At 34.7% G+C, this 24,756-nt stretch overlaps 1 protein-coding gene and 1 pseudogene across 3 annotated transcripts in view; one reads left to right on the top strand and one right to left on the bottom strand.

Moving 5' to 3' along the window:
- GALNTL6 (polypeptide N-acetylgalactosaminyltransferase like 6) overlaps positions 1-24,756 on the top strand; it is a 964,301-nt gene that overhangs the window by 259,325 nt on the left and 680,220 nt on the right. The window lies entirely within an intron of this gene.
- Positions 14-696, bottom strand: LOC308508957 (T-complex protein 1 subunit zeta-like; annotated as a pseudogene). Its single transcript has 2 exons — positions 610-696; positions 14-477 (listed from the first exon to the last, which is right to left on the bottom strand). The product of its transcript is annotated as a T-complex protein 1 subunit zeta-like (transcript).

The following is a 24,756-nucleotide window of genomic DNA, read 5'->3' as shown; positions in this document are numbered from 1 at the left end:
AAAACCACAGAATTCATTCTGATGGATTTGTCTGTTTGTTTGTTTGTTTGTTTTCATATTCTAATGACACATTCCATGTGAAGACTTATGCATCTTCTCTTTTTTTTCTATCAGAATGCTGCCCCCCTGGTCCAAAACAAGACCTCTGATTAAGCTTGCATTGGTTTCAGATTTACCATTTATCATTTATCATTTATCATTCATTCTCATTATTTCAACTATGAAGAGGTCAATAGGTCCATCTTAATTTTTTTTAATGGCCAAAACGGAGTCAACTACAGCCTCTGTTAAGACATCAGCAAGTTCAGCGTGAAATTTAGTACACAGACATGTCCTGACCAAATCTATGAGTGTTTCCTTGTCTAGCTCTTTGCTTACGTTGACTTGTTCCAAAAACTGAAGTGGCCTTTCTTTTGCAACTTGAAATCCTTCTGTTGTTATTCTGGGATAACAACATTCAGAAATGCAGAGATTGACCTGTTTCAGCAGCTCTCCAGTGATTAGGACATTGGAAATAGTACCATCAACAGTTATGTCATTCTGGGCTGTTGCCACTTTGGCTCTGAAGGAGGCTGTTGGGTGTTAAATTTTCATTTCCTGAAGCAGCACATTGCCATCTTTAGTAAGTTTGATGTTTCTAGCACCAGAAACAAACACCTTCAAGTTGCTCTTAGGCCCCAGGTTGGTCCTCAGCATGTCTCACAGCCACGGGGCCGTGCTGATGTTGAACACCAATACAGCCTTGGTGTTTAGAGTCTTCATGACTGCCATAGCTGACCCAGCAGAAGATGAAAAAGAGACTCGGCATGAAGAGGGCCCAAAGCCAGTTCAGAGCTAGGCCATGGTAACTTGAATTTTATAATTGCTCACCCCTGATATCTTGGAAGACTTTGAAGTATTTACCTTTTAAAGGGAAAGGATATTTAAAATGCATGACTTTCTTTAATTGCTTAATGACAAAAACAAAAAAAAAACAAAAAACTTCTAACAGATGCATTTAAAATGTAAATCTCTTAAAATATATCTGTGGGGTGTGGCCAGTTACCTCAGTTGGTAAGAACGTGGTGCTGGTGGCACCAGGGTTGCTGGTTCAATCCCCATATGGGCCACTGTGAGCTACTGCACCCTCCTTTAAAAAAAAAAATACACACACACACACACACACACACACACACACACACACATACATACAGTCAAACACCTGACTGTTTAAGAATTCCAGCATTTCAACAAAATTGTTGAAAAACCAAAGCTTAAATCAGTCAGGGCAGAGATGGCATGATATCTCACAACTGAGGGGCAGCATACTTTTGCCATTTTGCCTCGTAAAGTATGTATCTGCATATAACCTCAGCTATAGTTATATAATCGCAACACAGAATCAAATCCCCTTTTTTAGAATATAATTGTTTAAATGTGAGCTTGTCAAGGCTATAAGCTGAAAGCTAAACAATCTGCACCACTTGCACCACTGCTCTCTTCCAGCAGGCCAGGAAGGACATATCATACTTTACAGGCAAAAGAGAAAATTTTAATAAGTATATTCCTTCATAGGACCCAATTCTGTTCCTTTAGAATTAGATTTTTAACTTCTTGCAAACCAACTACCGGGTTCTCTCCCCAAATGTGTTTTCATTCATTTTTTCAAAAGTCGTTTTAAAGCCATTTTGTTTCCATTCTGATTACTCAGAAACATTACATTTCTTTATTATGATAATTCTAGCCTTTTCTATTGAATTTTCTGAAAGTGTGCATGTTTCATGAATATATATATAAGATGTTCAACAAGTACTTAATAATATTGCCAAAACAGTATTTTTTATTACTTGTATTATATACTTTGCTGAAATTGCAAACTCAGAGAGAAGAGTGTTAGTGCTATCATGTGTGTTCTGAGGGTGTGTAGCACAAATTTCTACGCTCTACGATCCCAGTGAGCCTGTCCCAGTTTGCTAACTCACAATAAGAGTACTATCAGGAAAGTCATTACATTTTTTTCATCCCTGAATACTTCCATACTTGAGTAATGTCATGAAAGTTATTATAATTTTTCATCCCTGAATGTTTCTAAACTTAAAATTACCTAGCCTTTCAACAGCTATATGTTACAGGAAAAGAAGTCATGAACAAGGTTAAGTTTTACCTTCAGGCAACATTAAGCCAAAATGAATTTATAAAATATTGGACTCTGGAGAACAGATGTGTGGTGTTTGTTTGTTTGTTTTTATTAAATATTTGATTTTTTAATAACTTTTTATTAGTTTCAGGTGCATAAAGCAAGGTAATAGTTAGACATTTATCATTTATATCCCTCACACAGTGACAACCCTCCTCCCCCAGCTCAGGGGTTAGAGCACTGGTTTTATATGGTGTTTGTTAAGACACCCAGAAATGATGTTAAATCAATCTTGCAGATAATACCAGGAACTCCAGTGTACAAAAGTCTTATTTATTTTTAAAACAAACATTTGTATAGCATTTACTCTGTACCAGCCATTGTTCTAAGAACATTGTAAATATCAACTAATTAACCATCACTCAATCCTATGACATTGGTGCCACTATTTTCTCCATTTTACAGGTAGGAATCCTGAACCTACTGTACGAGCCATTGTTCTAAGAACATTGTAAATATCAACTAATTAACCATCACTCAATCCTATGACATTGGTGCCACTATTTTCTCCATTTTACAGGTAGGAATCCTGAACCTAAGAGAAGTTAAGTAAGTTTCTCAAGGTCACAATTAGTAAGTGCCAAGTTCAGGATTCAAGTCCAAAAAAGCTGCCTCTAGAATTTATGCTCTCAATCACTATGCTAGTTTCACTAACTCTATCACTGTGTCGAGAGCCTGCCCTCAAATTTTACATTCATTGAGTAGATTGAATATTTAATGAATAAGAACAAGAAGTAATCAAGAACAAAGACCATCAGAGGTGAAAATCTTAACAGGCAGACATTTATTTGGCAAGAAACATGGGGTAGAAATTTGGTTTGTTTATTTTCTGTCAAGGGTCATTGACCCTCAGTATTAAAAGAAAAAGGGCTAACATTGAAAAGTAACTTGTAAATATTCTATGTCTTTATCAAAAGTATAAAAGAGATCTAGTCACCTCCTTTTCAAGTTATGAAAGGATGAATATGCAGAGTAAAAGTTCTTTGGGCTTCTCTATCGATTAAGTACACTTATTATAAACCTATTCATAACTTTAATTTGATTAATCTTTTCCCTTTGTGTAAATAAATTAGCTTTAGGAACCAAAGAAAAATGATCTGATAGAGCATTACTTTGGTTCCTTACTGCTGATATGGATAGAAATACCAGAAAGAGCAGAAATAAATTTCCAATGTGTCTGTGTGCTAAGTGTTTAAGTGTCAGCAAAAGCACCCGTTCTGGTTCTCAGATTTCTCCAACAATTTGAAGCAAGCACTATATTATCGGCTTGGAAACAGAACTAACGTATACACAACCTGTTTCTTTCAAGTATCTCTCAATCTGGTAGGGAAGGCAGTCAAAATACAAAAATAACATTTTCAGTAAAACGTGATATACATTCTGTGTGCCCAATCTGTCACTTGTCAGATGGTATTAGTACAAATACAGTGAAAAGCTTGCTTTGATTCATACTTTATTGTAATAAGCTCGATTATTTTAAGCATGTAATGCTTCATAGTTTAAAACAAGTAAATATAAGTAAAATAAATCTCTAAATGAGAATCATCTTAACGTCAATATTTTAAGCTCATTGTCAATTAAAAAATTGTTAAGCTAAGAAAAGGTGTATTTGAGTATATAAAGACAACAAAAGAGTCTGACAGAATTGAGTCTCAGAGTTAATCAGAAGTCAGTAGATATGAAGAATAAAAAATGAAGAATGAAAAATATGATTTAAACTAAGCCAAGTGAAGACAAGATGTGTGAATTGAGACTTTGGGACAGAACATTCATAGCAAGGAAGTAATAACTTCTTACTTAACACTTCTATCTGATAGCTGAGAAAAAACGGTGACTGTCAGGACTGAAGACACACACACACACACACACACACACACACACACACACACCTGCCTGAAGCAAAAGCAGGATAAACAAAGCAAAGCTGTTAGAAAGAAAACTTATTGGTATGCTGAAAAGAATCAGTGTAAATGGAAAAATTGTTTTTTATTTATTTTATAATTTCTAGTGATATACCTCCGAGATTTATTCCTCAGAAAAACTAGAGTGAGCGGTATTCTATACTTATCAGTATCTCATTGCTTTTACTGTTCATATGCTAAGTTATAAAAAAAAGAATATTGCAATAAGAAATAGTCCCTTTATCTGCAGTTTAAAAGACAGTGATTATTTAAATTAAATATACAATACAAACTACAAAGTATTTTAAGTGATTAAGAAGAAATTGAGCACGTGGCCATATTGAGTTCATTTCATGCTACATAATTTAAAGTCCTGTGCAATCCTTAAACATTCAGACTTTCTGATCTTGCAAAGGTCTACATGCGTGTCACACTACATGATAAAGGATTTAATAAACATAAAAGTCACTACTTCCTCCAACATATTGCACTTGATTGCAATCAGCATGTTACAACCACAGTCTAATTATAAAACGTCCAATGTTTCATCAGATTTTCTAGCATAGCTCTGTGCCGCATCTGTGGTCACTGGCCCATTGAACATAAATTTTAAATTTCTTCTGTTCAATTTGAATCTGAATTACACAGTGTAATGCTAAACTACACTAGAATTACAACTCCCTTGAAGATAACTTGTTTGGCGAACTATTTTCAGGATATGATTTTCCAAACATCCTTTGCCTGACTCATACAAATGAGTATACTTTTGAAAAACTAGTTCTGCTCACATTTTTGGAATTTCAATTCTAAGGCACTAAAGCACAAAATGAGAAGTTAATCATGAGTGCATATTTTTAACACTTTTGATAATAATTATTTGAATGGACAAGAAGTGGAATATCTAAGATAATTAGACTGGGATATTTATTCACATAAAAGCTATTGAATGTTATGGGTTTTCTTTTTCTTCTGTTGTCCTGTCTTCTCAGAGACAAGTATTTTCATGCATTCGGTGTGTACAGTACAAATCCAATCCAGATATTTATATATTTAGTACTAATATATATCTTGATTTACTTTACAAATATTTGTTGGCTCTTTACTGTATGTTGGGTACTGGAAAAATAGCAAGAGAGTTAACAGGATCAAATATATGGTGATGGAAGGAGAACTGACTGGGTGGTGAACACACAATGTGATATATAGATGATGTATTACAGAATTGTACACTTGAAACCTAGGTATCTTTATTAACCATTGTTACTCCCCCTCCCCCCCAAAAAAATCCAAGTCTCTGTGTTCAGAGAGCTTTTAGTGACTGCCTGTATCTACTTAGTCGGTTAGTGACTGTGAATATTACCCTGGCATATTTATTTTTCTTTTTTTTACCCTCAATGTTTTAAGTAATGTTAATTTAAGTATGCCTCATATAAACAGTCCATGGGTTTAATGTTTTGACTAGGAATCTGTTAATCAGTCTATTTCTTTTAAAGTAGACATATGAAAATATTTTAATTTTTTCATATTTAAATATTTGGACTTTAAAATGGTATTTGAGCTTTTAATTCAATTTATTTTCCTCTTGATATAGCTTCATTAATTTTCTTATTAAACTTTTCCCCATTGTTTGTTTTTTTTCATCGATGCCTGTTGTAATTTGGAGTTTTCCTTTTACCTTTGTGCACTACTTGAACTTAGAAGTTCAATGTTCTATTTCTATCATTGTAATGCTTACGATTATAGTTTTACAGAGTGTCTATAAAATGTCTAAAGTAATAAGTGTGTTTATCCCTCCAAACAATGCAAGACCATGAGCACTTTGACTGTTGCTGTTACCGGCTAACCTGATGAGGTCAGACTCATGAGGTTCTGATCTAGTATTTTAGTTCCCCTTTGTTTTGCTTCCCATCAGTCATCTTATTTTTGTACTCAATACTTATTTAGACTTAACATATTATCCTCATAGTGATTCATTTCCTCGATTTGTATATCATTTTTATTACCTTATCTTTACATAGGTTGTCCTTAGGTTTCCAATATGCCTAAGGTTGGGGATTTATACTACTTGTAGTAGTTTATACTTTGCCCTTTCCAGAGGACCTGTGATTTTATCTGTTTTGTTTATTTTTTCTAGTTCCATGTTTTATGGCAATCACTAAAGCAGCTCTGACTGACTCCCAGCTAGTACTATCAGTTCCTTTTTTTCTCTCTATGCACATACATGATCCATCATGAATAAGACTACTAGGATTCCTTCCATGACTTTAGGGGGACAGGATCCAGAAGACAGAAGGTTTCTCTTCCAAATATCAGGAGTTGAACTTCTCACAGAGTCATTAGAAGAATCTTGTTGTTTAATATTACTTGCAATATAAGATTTCTAAAGTAAGTTGGTTTCTAGAAGTCCTTTATCTTAATATGAAATTAATTATAAACAGAAAGAAATAAAATAAAACAGTGAACCTTGATTTAGTAGATTCTCTCATGGAATTCTAGCAAATTTGAAAACTTTCACTAAATCTAAGTTCAAGTTTGGTCACTATCACTATGTAACTCTGAAATCTGGGTAGAGTTACCTAATGTTTCTGAGCACCATATCCTCGTTTCGATCACCTGGACTAGGTGATCTCCATTTTAATCGGCAAGCTTTAAAAACCTAGGGAATTAAAATTGTATTTAAAAATTCAAGTAAAAATTGAAATACTTTTCCCTGTCTGATATATGTACAGGATAAAATCCTATCATAGAATTTCACATGGAAGGGAACTAAAGGTCACCTTATTCAAGCCTCTCCATTAGTAGATGAATACAATGATGTTCCATGAAGTTAAATGATGTCATATGGCTTCAGTGAAAAAGTCAGACAGGACTAGAATTGTATCTTTTCTAATTTTAATTTAATGGTCTTTCCTTTGTACTGTTGTTTCTCATCTTAGACAATCCCTAAATTGTTTTATGTTTTATAAATGTATACATAGTTAACCTATCATGCAGAGTCTATGCAGTGAAATTCCCATTTTACTATAAGAACTAAGTATATAATTTCCGATCTGTTTTAAAAGGCATTAATATTTTATCAGGCATTTCTTTAGTAGACCTAGGTCTTATAGAAATACTTATTTTTAAAACCATGTGATATGAGTGTTTCTGAATCTAACTCCTCTGTCTTCTCATATAGTCTCAACTATTCCTTAAAAGGTTACATTTTACCACTATCCATTGAGAATCAGAAAGAAAGTTATGAGCATTTATCATGATTGCCTTTGTGCTAAAACATTTTATTTCTAAGATCCTAATAATGAGCAGCAGTCCAGGTCCAAGGGAAATAATACCGTCCTTTTAACTACTCCAACTTAGTCAATCCTTCTGCTTTTCTTTACACATGGGTATGACTTTTTCAACATAAAACTTTTTAAATATGTCAGTTTCAGAAGTGTGTACCATAGGAATGCAAAAAGAAGCAAAAGAAAAATAAACAAGAACAACAAAAAATCATAAATCACTCTTATGTTCAGAGATTAACACATTCACTTTCTTTGAACAGATATCCATTTATTTGTATATATTTCCTATTGCAATCTGTAATGATGTGTTTGTGTATATATAACTTTTTGGTGTTATCTGTTTTATCCACAAAAATGTAAGTTCTTTGAGAGCAGAGACGTAGTGTGTCTTTATTCTTCATTGAAGACAAACTGTAAGCTTTCAATAAATATTGATTAAACTGAATAGTATAAATGATGTATTAAAATAATTTGATATTCAAACAAGTTGTAAAAAGTAAAAAAAAGGACCTATATTTTTATAGATGAGCACATATTAGCCACAACTCATCTCTACAAAAATGATCTTTTGTTTTGCTCATATGGAGTTTTAACACATTTATACATAGCAAAAATAAAGCATGTAGTTTTAGAGAATGGGAGTTGTTGAAATGAACTGTCAAAACAAAGTTACAGATAAAAGCTATTTCGACATCTCTAGTAGAGGACATGTATTTTCAAATTGTCAGTTGGCTTACAGAAAATAATTTCATTATAATACTCATGTCCTATATTTCCATTTAGATCATTATCTTATTAATTACTCGTTATCAATTTTATTAAAATATTAGCCCCCTCTTCTGAATGTATTGCTTCATTATACATATTTGATTGTATAAACATAAACATTTTTTACCAGCAAAATGTCAGCATAAAGAAAAACACCTTAACATCTAGTTGTACAGAATTTTCAGGATTCTCAATATATTTTAAGATATAGAAAAACTGTCAATGTGCAGAACAAATGACTGTGAGTTTGGTCTTAGAATTTGTTCAAGATAATTTGCTCATTGACTTATTTATTTATGACCTCATCCCTGGTGGATACGAGTGTGCATAATTTCTAAAGCATGCTGAAATATGTACCGTGTTTCCTTTTTCAGAAAGCCAGTTTACACTACAAGAAACTTACATTTACATCCTGCTCTGAGAGATGCTGATTCCATCACTCAGTGCCTTTACTCACAAACATTTTGTGGTTCCTAAAAAGATGTACTACACAAACTTTCAGCAATAATTTATGAAGAAAAGAAACATTCCCAACTTCTTTAAAAATGGAATAGGCAGTATAAAAAAAATGTGCCTGTAAAGAAAGCACATAAGAATTGTGCAGTATAGTCTTTAAGAAACAATACCCATCCCTTGGGCGATGCCAGAGAGTAACTAGAAGAGCGTTTTTTGCAGAGCAGCCAGGAAATAACCATGAAAACAATCCCCAAGTACCTGAATCAGCAGCAATTTTAGTCTATGCTCCTGCAACTTACAGAGACTTTTAATAGCATTGTGTATCTACTGTCAGATCGACTTCTCCATCTACTGGCTGAAGGTCAAATCTTGGTCTTTATTATAAAAATCAGGAATTGATGTATATATGTATGTGTGTGTGTGTGTGTGTTCTATAATGAACACATTATTAACTAAAAGCATAATTTACTCTCTTTAGAGTATAATACAGTAGGACAAGCTACATCTTGAAACAATATGATTACATTAAAGTGTAAACCATGCTGACAATTTATATTGTCTTTGAAAGATATTAATTTTGTTATCATGATTAACTACACTCTGTTTCTTAAAACATAATATATTTAATGTTTCTATTGAGAAATTTCTTAATTCGCTAGCATGTAGGAAGGTATTCTCTACTTGTTCATTTTAAAGACACTTTGGTATTAAACTTTAGAGAACCATGATGTCTTTTTGTTCCATCTATTTTCAAAACAGTCTTTACATTGGCAAATGATACTTCTCAGAGAATCTTACACTATGGGTGAAATCAGATTAAGAAATTAATGTAAATCAAAAATTTAATCTTAACCACAATTAAGCAACTTCAGTTTAGTAAGAAAAGTTGTTTGGCAATCTGAAAATGGTGCTGAATAAATGAAAGCATGTGGCAGACATTCCTCACAGCAAATCTTGGTTCCTAAGAATCTTACAAACCTTACTAGTCTGTCAACTACTTAGATATTTTTATACATGTCCTATCCATGTTACATCTCATCTGTCCTACATAATACATCTATCCTTGTCCTTTTCACCATTCCTGTGTCTAAGTCTATAGATTGTCATCATCTGAATGCCTTATCTGCGAACACAAGGAACTCCTGCATTTCGAAGAACTTTTCTCTCACCGAAATAAGATCATGCTATTTGTTATAAAATCTTGATTCTTCCATCCTACCAAGGTGCTTTACTGATTCTTTAATTTCTTATCACCACTTTTTAGTAATTATCTAGAAGGTCATGGTACACAGCCTGCTAGAGTTTGTTATAACAGACTTTTTAAAAACATTTTTCAGCTTATGTGGTCATAGTGTGATTATTAATTAGCTCACTGGTGTCTCTACATTCAAGCTCAGTCCATTGATGGTCAAATCTTCACCCCCGTGTAGCTATCATACCCCTCATCCCCATACATATGCAATAGAACTAGTTGAGAAAAAAACTGAAAAACATTAGCCCATGCTATTGTCCATTTTAAAACTGCACTGGATCCAAACAAAATTATATGTTATTGTAAGAAGTACATATTTTAAAAGAAATTATTAACAAAATAAATACATAAATACACCCATATGCCTACAATATCTGTTTATTTTAGGATCATCCACGTAACCCACCAATTATTTTCTGCTTAAGTATCATCTAATTTGTGTCCACTAACCCACATTTGCCCCAGATGATTCAGTCTGTGGCTGGTTAGAAATAAATGCAAATGGAGTGGTACACTGGTTACGCGTGACTTTCCTTAGTCATGATATCCCACACACCATCTCTGGGATGAATCTTTTCCCTCTCTGATGGTCTCTTTTCTCCTCTGGTTTCATAGAGCTCCTTCGGAGGCATGCCACTGTATTTACAAACCATCCCATTGCACTTTTCTCACGCCTGCTCTTTTGCACTGTCACTACTTACCTTTGGTTGTGTAATTTTGAACCTGCTGCCACTGGCAGGTCCTAGCTTTTTTCCAAGTCACAAGGACATGCTTCAGACCACCACTTCTATTGCCCCTATTCCTTCTGCAGCTATTTCACTCTATAGCGTCTCAGACACCTGTCTTCAAACTGCTCCTGGAATGAATCACCTCTGCATCATGCCACAGGATGTTGCTTACATATGAGGCCAGACAATTATGTTCGCGAACTCATCCTAGAAAAAGTGCTACATACCTCATGGCTGAATATCCCTATGGTCACCTTCGAAGTACTCCCCTTGGGAAGCTACACACTGATGCCAGCGCCTAGTCCACCCTTCAAAGCAATTTTGGAACTTTTTTCTGGCATGGCCATCAGAGCTGTTGTCGTATTACACTGGATGTCCCGAATGTCATCAAAATGTCTTCCTTTCGATATTTTCTTTATCTTCAGGTAAAGAAAGAAATTGGGGACCAGATCTGGTGAGTGGGGGGGAGTGTTCCAACACAGTTATTTGTTTACTGGCTAAAAACTCCCTCACAGACAGTGTCATGTGAGCTGGTGCATTTTTGTGATGCAAGCCATGAATTGTTGGTGAAAAGATCAGGTCATCTCACTTTTTCACGCAGCCTTTTCAGCACTTCCAAATAGTAAACTCGGTTAACTGTTTGTCCAATTGGTACAAATTCATAATAAGTAATCCCTCTGACATAAAAAAAAAAAAATAGCAACATCATTGCAACAAGTTCACAAACTTAATTGTCAGACCTCGTAGGGTACCAGCAAGTAGTTCTTTTCCTGCTTTAAGAACTCAGTACTCACTTCCATTATTCTGAAAAAAATATAACTGTCTCTATTATACTTGTGGACCATGAGATTTCACACCATTAAATTGCTAAGAGAGTAAATATTGAGAGTTCTCATCAAAAGAGAAAAAAATTCTGTAACTTTCTATGTGACGATGGCAACGAGACTTATTGGGGTGATTATTTCACAGTACATACAAATATTGAGCCATTTGTTGTACACGTGAATCTACTACATATACATGTATCAATTATACCTCAATTTAAAAAAATGCATACAATTTTCTCAAATATTGATACTATGAGAGTGGTTGGGGCTGTACAAGTAACTGCCATACACTATAAACAGAACTATTTATTGAATAAGGCTCTCAGACCTTGGTCCTGTGATTAGATTATCATGTCAGAATCTTTTTTTGCCTATAGCCCTCACCCCTGTGCCTTTGAAGCCCACCACCCATGCAGATCCACGAGCATGTCTTCACATGTGTAAATTCCAACTAGTCAGCTCCCTTGAAAGATCCCTTTGAGGTTTTTTCCTCAGTCCTTGTATAAACCAGTAGGTATTGATCTTGAAGAAAGGGGGTGCCAATGAACATACACTATGTCTGCTGCAAACATTATTATTTTTATAAAGTTATAATTGTGGTATACATGTGTAGTTGCTACCGCATTCTCTAAGCGATGGGTTCTTTAATCAGTAATAAGTAAGCCAGAGATTGACTTACCACCATAGTGTAAAATAATTTTCAACACAAATTCTGATAAGCATAATGACAAAAATGATGTGAGTTTCCTGGAAAGATTGATAGCAGAGGGGCACTTTGGATTTTCAGCAGGGGCAGCGAAGGCCTCTTTGAGAAAGTGTTCTTTTGTGTCAAGTCCCCTTTAGTCAGGAAACAGTCAAGCAAAGATTTCCCAGGTAAAGAAAATAATCTAACTATCTTTGAATGCAATAAAACTGTTGGCTTATTCACAGCATTAAAATATTAGATAAGTGGATAAAGCAGAGTGAAAGGGCACAGTGGCGCACAGTGAACCTGAGCCCTGGGCACTAGAGATAAAAGTGTCAGGGAAGGTGTGCATTGTAACAAAAAGATATGTTATAATCGGAAGAAAATAATTTAATCCTATTACCTATGAATATTTTAAATGAAGTGTTTACATTGTTACAACAGTTTTAGGATCATAGCAAAATAGAGGAGAACGTACTGAGATTTCCCATATGCTCTCTTCTCCCCTCCCACATGCAGAGGCTCCCCCATTATCAGCACCGTCCACCTGAGTGTCCATTTCTTGCAATAGATGAACCTACATCTACACATCACATTCACCCAAAGTCCATAGGTTGCATTACAGTTCAATCTGGATTTGGGCAAATGTATGATGATACTCATCCATGATTATTGTAGCGTATAGAGTACTTTCACTGACCTAAAAATCCTCTGTGCTCTGCTCCTTTCTCCATCCTTTCCACATACCCTACCCACTGGCAGTCACTGAAGTTTTTACCATTTCTATAGTTTTGCTTTCTCCAGAACTCCATACAGTTAGAATCGTACAGTATGTAGCCTTTTCAGATTGACTTCTTTCACTTTGTAATAGCATTTAGGTTTTCTCCATGTCTTTTCATAGCTTGATAGCTCATTTGTTTTGTTTTTTTTTAGCGCTGAATAATATTCCATTGTCTGGATGTACCACAGTTTATCCATTCACCTATTTAAGGACATCTTATTGCTTCCAGGTTCTGGGAATTATGAGTAAAGCTGCTATGAATATTTTGTGCAGGTTTTTGTATGAATCCACTACTTTGGATAAATACGAAGGATTGTGATTGCTGTATCGTGTAATCAGATTGTATTTAATTTTGGGAGAAACTGCCAAAACTTCCAAGTCTTCCAAGGTGGGCTACACCGTTTTGCATTTCCACCAGCAATGAGTCAGAGCTCCTGTTGCTCCAAGTACTTGTCAGCATGTGCTGTTATCAGTGTTCTGGATTTGGGGAATTCTCATAGATGTGTTGTGGTACCTAATTTTTGTTGTAATTTACATTTCCCTGACCTGATGACATATGATGTGTGAAGCACATTTTCATATGCTCATTTTCCATCTATATATTTTCTTTGCTGAGATGTCTGTTAAAATCTTTGGTCCATTTTATTTAATTGGTTTGTTTTCTTACTGTTGAATTTTAAGAACTCTTTAATTTTGGAGAACAATCCTTTTCAGACATGTCTTTTGAAAATATTTTATCCCAGTCTGTGGCTCATCCTCTCATTCTCTTGTCATTATCTTTCTCAGAACAACCGTTTTTAATTTTAGTGAAGTCCAGCTTATCAATTATTACTTCATGAAATCTGGCTTTGGTGTTATATCTAAAAAGTAATTGCGTTCCTCAAGTTTATCTAGGATTTTTCCTATGATATCTTCTAGGAGTTTCATGGCATTTTATGTTTCAGTCTGTGATCCATTTTTTTGAATGGTGCAAGATTTGCATCTAGATTCATTTTGTTGCATGTGATATCCAATTGTTCCAGCACCATATGTTGAAAAGACTCTGTGTTCTATTGTACTATTTTTGCTCCTTTGTCACAGATTAGTTGACTATAGTTATGTGAGTCTGTTTCTGGGCTCTCTATTTTGTTCCATTAAATCTATTTATCTGTTCTCTCACCATATTACACTGTCTTGATTACTGTAGCTTTATATTAAATCTTAAAGTCAAGTGTCATCCTTCCAACATTGTTCTTTGCTTCAGTATTGTATTGGCTGTTCTGGATCTTTTGCCTCTTTTCTTATAATTTTAAAATAATTTATTGGAGTCAAATATAGAACCATGTTGTATTATAACTAAGAAAAAGATAGCTCAGAAAAGAATGTGCAGTTGTTGTATATACTTAAGCTATGTTATAAAATGAATAAAGTCTGACTCAATATTTATATTTAGTCATTCTCAATATACTATTTCACACATGACATTAAAATAACTTGTTAATTGTATAACTACCTAAAGAACACATTTACTTTATTACAGATAGGTCCCTCGAATGAGCATGAATTATTGGTGACTATGACAAACAACATTTTGGCATCTTGTTAGCATCCTACATATAGAGAAGATATGCATTGAAAACACAAGATGATGAAAAATTTTAAGACGGTACACGGGAACAACAGAGAAATGAAGAGATAAATCACAAAAGAGAGAATATAAATACATAGTAAGTTTGTTTTTAAAAGCTTAAACCCACTAGTAAAGAAAAGCAAATTAACACCAATAAGATAGATAGATTGATAGGTAGGTAGATAGATGGTAGATAATTTTAAAAAGTTAATTCTCCTTTCTATTGGGATAGAAGAAATTCCCATAGCCTTTAAATTATTTTTAAACCATTTTTAGACCACAGGTTTACAATTCATGCCATACAACATAAAAATATTTTTCTAACGATCTGTCCAAGATAATAAAATGTACATATAGATTTATACATAAAGATTTGCATCATTATAGGTCTTTTGGAATTAGTTATCAACATCATGTGGAATATTTTAGCAGTTTTGCAAAACAGTTTCAGAAGAAAACTGAAACAGAGATTTGCAGCCATTAAAGAGTCTTTGAAAGAGTCTTTTCAAAAAATCAGGGAGTGTGGCTTGTACTTGTAGGGCAATGTTTTCAAACTTTAAAGTCCTTATGAATTACCTTGGGATCTTGTTAAAAGCAAATTCTATTCGATCTGACTGGGCGGAGCCTGAGCTCCTGTGTCTCTAACAAGCTCCCAGGTAGTCCTGAGGCTGCTGATTTTCACTGCATTCTGTAGCAAGGTCTAGAGAACATTTAAAGGGAGAAGGGGCTGTGAGGCTGTCTCTTATACTTAGAAGCTCTTTCTTTCTGTTTTTTATTGAATAATTATTTTTTTGTAGTTTTTGTTGGACAGGCGATACGAGTCAAAGACTTCTTTTCAGTGTTAAAATAATAAAATAATTACCATACAGTTCATGTACATTTATTGAGCTCTTTCCAGACATCCTCTAGTGATTTCATAGCTGTTGTGCCCACAGGCATACATAAGTGACAATTTTGGAGACACCTGCATTCATGAATGAGATGACATTTGACATATTTTGAGTTCACTTTCATTTACATGGGAATCAGTAACTAAGGAAAAATCATTCGGGAAAGATATTGCAGAAAGTGCAAGTCTTTAACATACTAAAGTGTCATGGGGAAGCATCAAATAAGGATTATCAGGGAGTGGAGATAAAAGAATGGCTACATTATAGTGAGTGAAATATTGTAAAACAAGATCATTGGACCACAGAAAAATGGATTGGTAAAGTTGTATATGAAACTGAATGTTTACCAATTTCTAACTCGAGCTCAGGCCCTTCTCCTCAACCCCAGCCCACAAACACTGTGCTGACAATTTCTATCACTGTATGGAGGCTTGATCTTAACACTTCAAAGAATACAGAACTGTGACGGTTGCTGAGGTTTTGCAAACAAGAGGGGAAGCCAATAGTCAAAAAGACTTTACTATTTCACCTCATCACTTTTAAGAAGGCTTCTCCTGAGCGTTTACATAAACTATAAAGTCATATCCCTGTGCTCAAAGAAAATTATTGGAAATGAATCAAAACTTTATTCAAAAATGAAGTACTAGAAGAAACTATATTACAAAACCAATGATGGCCTATGTATTAACAATTTGAATTTGAATTTACATTTCTTGTTTGAAGATATTGTTTATAATGTCTTGTTGTTTTTTTGTTTTTTGTTGTTGTTTTTTTAGTTACCAAAGAAAAATAAAGTTAGCGTTCTCTCACTGAAGAACAACCATTACTAAAATGCTAATTTTCCAATCATTTTGTGTAAAATGTGTTATGAAAGTTTAACTCAAACTGACATGTGTGCTATTAATTTCACATGAATCGCTATGCTGGTTCATTGGGGTGTTATAGATTGTTTGTCCTTTACATATTGTTCTCATAGACAGGAGAGGTTGATATATTTGTGGATTTAATATTCTTGCAGAACATAAAACATATGGTCCCGCATTCACAGTAACTGAATTCAGATGTAGCAAATGCTGACAAAAAAATAAAGAAAGCTCCTGAGAATACTGCATGACCTAGGAATTAAACATAATCATCAAACAATGCTTGCAGACTCATCAAAGTACAGTACTCCACCACCAGGCCTCTTGACCCTCCAAGGAAACATTGCCAAAAGAAGGCTGGGGCTGCCAACTAACACTGAAATGGACATTCTGAGGCAGAATTAACCTAATGTTATGAGATTATTTCTTTATTATCTAGCACTAAGCAATTAAGTAGCATTTTCTTTTTTTTTCCCCAAAGTACTTTATTACCATTAAGAAATTACCGTTCACTGCTTCTTGTGTGTTAAGAAGTCCTACTCATTTTACATGAAAAATTACTGATATTAAGAGATATATTCATTTACCACAGCAAAAATGAACCTTGTAAAGGGAACTGATCCTTGCTGCATTTTAATACTATCTTTTGAATGATAGCTTGCTTGTTTGTTGGGATGTTTTGTTTCTCTAAAGGGAACTTTTTTTTTCACTGTTCCTTAAAGCCATGGTACCTAAAATGAGTCTGCTTCCTCTCATATATTCTATACTGATAATGGATGGATATGCTTCTACTTATAAAACAAACTAAGAGCTTTGTAGGTACCTTTCACCAGGCATATAATATAAAGTGCCATATATATTGAACGGTCTTGTCCAAAGCTGAAACATTTTGAAAAAGAATTTTTTTTAATTAGTTCTCTCTGTAAGTCAGTAAATGTTTGATATGATTCTGTATACATAATCATCTATATTTACAAATATTTTCTATGAGATTTTTAATGACTACTTCTTAAAAATACAAACTAGTTGCATTAAAATTAAATGTTGACCAACATTAGTATTATTTGTGGCATTGATTTATAAGAGTATTTTTATCTGTAAACAATATTCAAAGCTATGTTATTTGTTATTGAATTCTGACAGACAAGGAAGTTAATATGGCCTATTACATCAGGGAGTTTAGATTATTGAGACCTTTTTATTAGTCACATATTTTGTTGAATTTTCTACTCTAAAACGTAAGTAGATCCTAACCACACTTCTCAATTTTTAACTTTTTTTCCCTCTGCATTCTCTTTTTGTGTTTATCTAATACACTTTCAAAATGAAATAACAAGCCCCAAATAGACAGATGAGCGTATATTTTAACAAAGTTAACATTTAGAGGTTTCATTTTTTTAATTTTTGTCAAATTTATTGGGGTAACATTGGTTAGTAAATTTTTATACAGTTTTCAAGTGTACAATTCTATAATACGTCATCTATGTATGGCATTGTGAGTTCACCATCCAGAGTCAGTTCTCCTTCCATCACCATACATTTGACCCCCTTTACTCTCTTCTACCTACCCTCTCCTTCATTACCCTCTGGTAACCACTAAACTATGTCTATGAGTTTTTGTTTGTTTGTCTTGTTTATTTGTTGCTTTCAGTTGTATATCCCACATATGGGTGAAATCATATTGTACTTGACTTTTTCTTCCTGATTTATTTCTCTTAGCATGATAATCAAAAGATTGTTTTGTCTTTGATATAGCTGGAAAAAAACTCCATTTTAAATTATGTATGTAAACATTTCCTGTTTAATTCTGATTTGATTCTTCACTGGGTTTTCTCTAGAAAACTGTCGAACATTTAGATCAAGTGTCATGTTCTCCTACACATAGAGATATTTCAATTGACCTTAAATATATATATATATATATATAATATACATGTATACATATCATATATGTTATATATGCATATATACATATATACATATGTGTGTGTAATTCACACACATATGCTAATAATTATAAGTTTCTTTATCTCTGTATAACCTCACTCAGTTTGTCATTAACTCTAAAATAAATGTGGAAATGAGAGGTCTGCAGTTGTTTTATCTTTTAGAAAAATACAATCAAGTTGAGGAGCCATGACCCTTTAATGTCATGACTGAAGCAAAATTAAAAAGACACTCTGGGCAGGGAGGAGAAAAACAGGGGAGGAAAGAGGTGCCGGGTGGGAGAGAGAAGAAATACCACATCCAGGTCAATTAGTCATTGAAGTATTATTTATGAAGGATGCGTCATTTGATCTAAATAGGGAAGGATGTTATTTAGAAAAGAAGACACAGAAATTCTCCCAGCTAGCATTAAAAATCATTCTCTTCATCTGGGACTGGACAAGCTCTCAAGTGTTCTATAATACTTAAGTTCCAGCCGATGTCTCCTCTATTCCTTCACAACTTTGCACAATCGATCCAGGTCCTCTTTATCAGTAAATCAACAAACTTTTCTTGAAATCTTATGTTGTGTTTAAAGTAATATCAGATATTCTATATATAGAAGACAAACACTAAACATTTTTCTAAGGAGTTAAGAATCTAGTTGACAGCTAAAGTGTCAAGATACTAAAGCAGTGGGAAGCTAAACTTCAATGCAAATGACTTCATAGATTGTATTGTGGGATGCCAAGTAGTATCTTTTGAACATTAGCACAGCTACATTTCAATTTGGAAGTATACAAGCAGAGTGTTACCTCCATTGCTTGTCTGTAGGTAATATGCATACAGCAAGATAGAAGACTATACTGAACCTCAGAAGAAGATGTAACACTGCCTACTTAAGATTTAGCAGTAACTAGAAATTCAACATTTTCTATAAATGACATTGTAGAATAGAATGCATTCGGAACTGTAATCTCTAGCTCTTTCCAATTTTTCTAGATATATATTCTCTTTCTTGCACACTATCCTTATGAGTTCTCTTTCGTTTCCTTATGAGTTCCTTATGAGTTCCTTATGTCTCTGTTTGTGGAGCAGCCTACATTAATGGCTAAATATATCTTATTTGATGTCATAGCGTGCTCATTACTAAGATTAGCATTTAACAGTGGTATTAATCTATTCATGCACCCAAGATTAGAAAAGTCAATTTTCAAGGTATCTGTTCCCTTGTAATCAGTTGGAGATATTATGTCCATTCTCATAGACTTTAAGTGCCCTTATCATGAAAAGCTTTTGTTTTCAAAATATTTTTGTTACTATGAACAATATTTGCAAAATAGGATAGATTTTTCTTTTGTGATAAGCCTACATTCATTTCATCATTTAAAAAAAATGACCCCTATGGTTTTCTAGGTTGGATTCATCATTATAACTTTTTCAGCCTTTACAAAAATCTTTTGAAAATCTTCTGAAATTTTAAATGTTTTATATAATTAAATTGTTGCATCAACATGCTACCAGATAGAAAGCTATGTTTGCTAGCACTTCTCCTCAGGTATATTAAATTAATTGAGCATATTGTGGCCTTTGCATCATGATCTTTTGCTTGTAAATGATTCATGTTGTGTCCCAACCACAGTGAACAGAAATCTTTCACCAGAAACAGATGGAGGAATGATCTTGATCATCTGTGGCAACCTCAGGTTCATCCAGGAAAAAGCTGAAGTTCATTGAAAATTGACCTCAATATGCTATTGACCAGATTTGATTCACCTCAGGTGTTTGAGTCTATGGAGAAAGTAATCAGAACCAGCAGATGGACCTCTCTGGGTTCACTTTCCTAGGCAATTAAAAATCTGTTGCTAAGACAGTAACTATCAAATATTTTGATATCTCTATAATGCAGCACTTCCCATCAATTTGTGAGCCTAAAAATAAAAATCAGGTCCCCTTATGCCCCCTCTCGATCCCAGACTATCCCTATTGGGCATGACTTTTTATTGTGAAAAAGTTTTGCTGTGTGTTTTTTTAAGAAAATTCTAACAGAATAAAAACCATATTTTTAAAATATAAGTTTAGATAATCAGACACTCTCTCTTTGTGCCCACTTTTCCTGCATTATACTTTTATACTTTTTCTCTACAGACTGGGATGTTATTCACATCAAAAAAAGAAAAAAATAAGCTAACAAACATTTACTTTTCAATCCAATGCCATAGTTTTATGCTAGATTAAGTGATGATGTATTACTGTCCTTTCATTTGAGTGTGATAGTGCTGCCAATCTGGTAGTGAGGGCCATGTCATGAGTTGTGTTTTGAATTTACATTCACTGTTCCACTCAGACAGTTTCTCTTATTCTCATGATCATGAACAGCTTTTTATGAGATGAATACCCAGATCAACTAGCAAAGTTAAACAGGGACCATGTATGTAATAGAATTAATGAAGTCCAATTTGTGCCAAGTAGATAACTTGAATAGATGACATAATATGTCAAATGGACAATTAATCATTTTATGTTGTTTTTTTTTAAATGGGAGTTGTTTCTCTTCAAAGGGTATGAAACAAAATTTTCTTTAAGTCAGAGAAAGGAATTAGCTTTGTATATCATTATTAACATTTTTACAGTTAAGAAGAAAAACTTTCAGGCATATAAACAAATTTGTGTGGATGCAACTGAAATTATTTGCTCATATTCCACCAAAAATTACAGTAATTGTTACAAAAAATAAATTTGATTTGCTCGAATGCAGTTATTTCTTTAAGTTGCCATAAATAGTAATTCTTTATTTCAGCCATCATTTTTTGGTTACCAATAAGGGCCAGCATTAGTCCATGGAGTACCTTTGTGCAAGCTAGAAGAAGGTCCGTGTCCAGGAGGTCACAGTCCTGTGCCAGGGAGCAATGCTAGCAAGCAGAGCATAGGCTAGAATGAAACCATCATTCACCTCGTTGGACTAGACTAATGGGGTGGATCCAGTATAAGCAGATATATTTAAATAAGAGAGAAATAATCAATAATCAATGGAGAGACTTGCCTGAATTTCTGACAAAGGAAGATTCAGAAACTACATGAAAGCCAGGCCTTTGTCCTAAAGAGGAGTTTCTTCCATTTTAACTAGGGGGAGAAAGAAAGAGAGGGTGATTATAAGACATTGTTGGTGGTAAAGATTCATTGATGGGACAGTGAGAGAGGTCTTTGCTAAAGGAGATGGCAAACTGAGGGACCAAGGGGTTTGACATAGGTACATCAATGTTACCTATGGAATTAGCAGTAAAGAGGTGGCAGCAGTGCTATGAGTCCTAATAGAAACCTCTAGGAGATTAGTAAAAAGAAGGTATTAGAGTAACATTGCATCAGGGTATATTTCTCAAAGAAGCAGTTTAAAAAGAAGAGATTATTTATTTACTTGTTTATTTATTCACTCATTATTCATAAAATAAACATGTGTCAGTTTTCTAAGAGTGTCACTGAGAAAGTTCCAAACATGGTATTCGCTAGGTGAGAGAAAGAAAGGGGGAAATAGCTACACATTAAAAAAGGAAAAAGAAAAAAAGCACATTTCTTATAAAGATCAGAAGGCAGGGAGATAAGTTTGAAAAGATCTTGTGGCCATAGATATTTTCACAGATTACGTTCTCATTTTGAGAATATTTTCTGGCTCTTTTTCTTTTCATTTAAGATATTAAAAAGGAGTGGCTAATCAGTAGCCAAGTACATCCATTGGCTTTTCATACTTCTGACAATCCTTAAAAAATTAGTAAAAATTAAGATGTCAAACATAAATTATTGGGCTATGTTGAATAATTAAGGCTGTTTTTTTTTTTTTAATTCTTCTAGCACCTGATAAAATTCTATAGCTGAGAACACATTACAAGTAATCCATGCCGAATACAATATTCTGTATAATACTTCAGTGAGTGACCATGGAGAATAAAGTAGTTGAGCCATTTAGAAGACATGTCTGCAATCAGCATAGAGCCACAGAAATCATTTCCTGTAGGACTGTCCTAATGAAAATTGTGTGTCCATATCTGGCCCTGCTCTGGAGAGCTATCTGCACAAGGTCTGACTTTACTAATATTGCAGCTGTTATATGAATTGCGGGATGATTTAGTTACATCTGTGCAAATTAATTTACAACATTATATAAACTTTGAGAAATGCCTTATACATCCAATTTAGAAATTATTCTTTCCTCTCTAGTTTTAAATGTAATTAAGCTGATTACAATTTACTAGATTTTTACATTCTGAGTGCCTCATTTTAGAAATGCATAAAAAACTCTGGTGTACTTATTTTATCTTGGGGTTTTTCCCATTATCCTTATGACATACCATTTAAACATAGATACCTCAGTTTATCAAAGTATGCAATTTTACTGTGTATAGAGTAGATAAATAAAAGCAACCTATGTTACTGAAGGTTCTAATAAAATAAGCAAGTGGTACTTAAAAAGCTTAAAATGCAATTCCTATTCTTAATAATGGCTTGCTTCAAAGTAATCAAAGTTATTTGTTTCACGGCAAGTTCTAATCATTTTGCCTAACATATTAGTTGTTTGTAAATTTATAAGAAATACAGACATTTATTTAATATATGTACCTTATAGAAAGGAAGGGGTTCTTTTACTCTAAACTTTATAAACCAATCAAGCAGAATCTTCCAGGTTAACATGCATATGCTGAAAGCCATCTATACCTATAAATTCAGAAACGTAAGCCTCGATGGAAATTTTTCATTTTCAGAAATTCCCCAGATGTTTGATTAATGGCAAACTCTACACACACACACACACACACACACACACACACACTCACTCACACATACACACACACACACACTATAAAAATATATAGGGTATAAATTAGGAAATATAGGAGTAATTTTTTTCTTTAGTTATTAAAATCACATACGTTTATCTGGTCTATTAATATCAATTATTAGAGAAAATTTCACTCATTGAATTCACTTCAAGGATTTAACATGACTCGTTTCAGAGTAAGGAACTTCAAGAAATGGAAGTTTATGGCAGGATCCGGTGACAATGAAGGATGAACAAGGAATTCTGGGGCACAAAATGAGATGAAAAATACACGGCCAAGGAATAACTTTTCAAATGGGAATAAGTCACTGCTCTTAGAAGGGCAAAGATATTTTCTCTCACCATCATTGCTTTTGAATTTCTGTCTCTAACAAAAAACAGACCACCTGGAGCTATGAGATGCAATGAACAGTAAAAATGAAGTTAATTGAGCAATCTACCCATGTAGTTTTCCTGATTCTAAAATTACCTCTTCATAAATTTAATCAAAAATATTTCTAAGAGACATGGTCCACACCCGAGGCTGCGGAGACACAGGGGGCCCCAGGACAGAACAGAGATCACAAGAGCCAGGAGGTGGGCTCTTTCCCTGCCTCCCACAGCTGATCTCTCCTGCACAGAGAGCAGCTTATCCAGCCTTTGAGGCAGTAACCTCAGCTCAGACCTCCAGCTGGGCCCCAGGTCAGACAAAGGAGGTAAACACCATACCTGGCCCCTCCCCCCACTCCCTCAATCCTACTCCCACCCTTCCGGAGACTCAAGCTGGCCCCTGAACTGAGGAGTAGTGTCAGATTACAGAGGAGCAACAGCACTAAGGATCTAGAAAGAACTGGTTTGCAGCAGTGACCCAGGGAAGATCCTGGGAAGAGTGTGACACAGCTGGGCTGGGAGACAGAAGACACCTCCATCCCCAGCCCCCACCTTTTCTGGCCTGCCTATGGCAGTGCAATGACAGCTTCAGAGAAACACGCAGAGGTCAACAGCAGGTGATAGAGGAAGCCCTGGGCTTTCAGCACTTCAGAAACCTTGCTCCCTCCACAACCTAGACAGATGAAGTACCATAAGACTTAGGACACCTGGGCACAGGGAAGAAACCGCATCCCAGTGGCGGGCTGTGGGCTCTCAGAGCACATATGTGCAAGCAAGAGCAGATCTGCACTGACATTGTAAAAACTACCATCCACACCCCATAGCCCCACTCATATAGATCTGCAATGCCAGGGTCACTCTGGACACCAGATGGCTGGTTCTGCCTGCAGAAGATGCAGAGGACTCTTTGTACAGCAGAGAACCACCTGGAGATTATTTGGTGGGCTTAAGCCAAGACTGGCGCTGCGTGGTCAACCCTCACGGAGCAGATCATCCACTGTGGGCAGAGCCAAGTCTCACAGCTAGTCAGCCTAGGAGTCAGTCCCACCTACTGACAAGCCAAAAGCAAATAAAGCTCAACTTTAACAGGACAATATACACAACTCAAGGGTCACCTTTGGAGCACATGCACAGGAGAATAGGGAAGTGGTACAAGTCAAATATAAGGACACATAATACATAAGATCACCCAGCAAAGACCAAGAACCCTAAGGGATCTACCTAATACATCGAAGCAAACACAGAGACTCAGACAGAATGGGGAAACAAAGAAACATGTCTCAAATAAAAGAGCAGAAGAAACCTCTAGAATTGGAACCTAATGAAATAGAGGTAATAAATCTATCAGAGACAGAGTTCAGAACGCTGATGATAAGAAAGTTTAAGGAGCTTAGTGACAACATAAAGAAG

Source organism: Rhinolophus hipposideros (genome assembly GCF_964194185.1).
Source record: "Rhinolophus hipposideros genome assembly, chromosome: 16".
NCBI classification, from domain to species: domain Eukaryota; kingdom Metazoa; phylum Chordata; class Mammalia; order Chiroptera; family Rhinolophidae; genus Rhinolophus; species Rhinolophus hipposideros.
The sequence above is the reverse complement of the archived record's forward strand: the minus strand, read 5'-3'. Positions and strand labels throughout refer to the sequence as shown.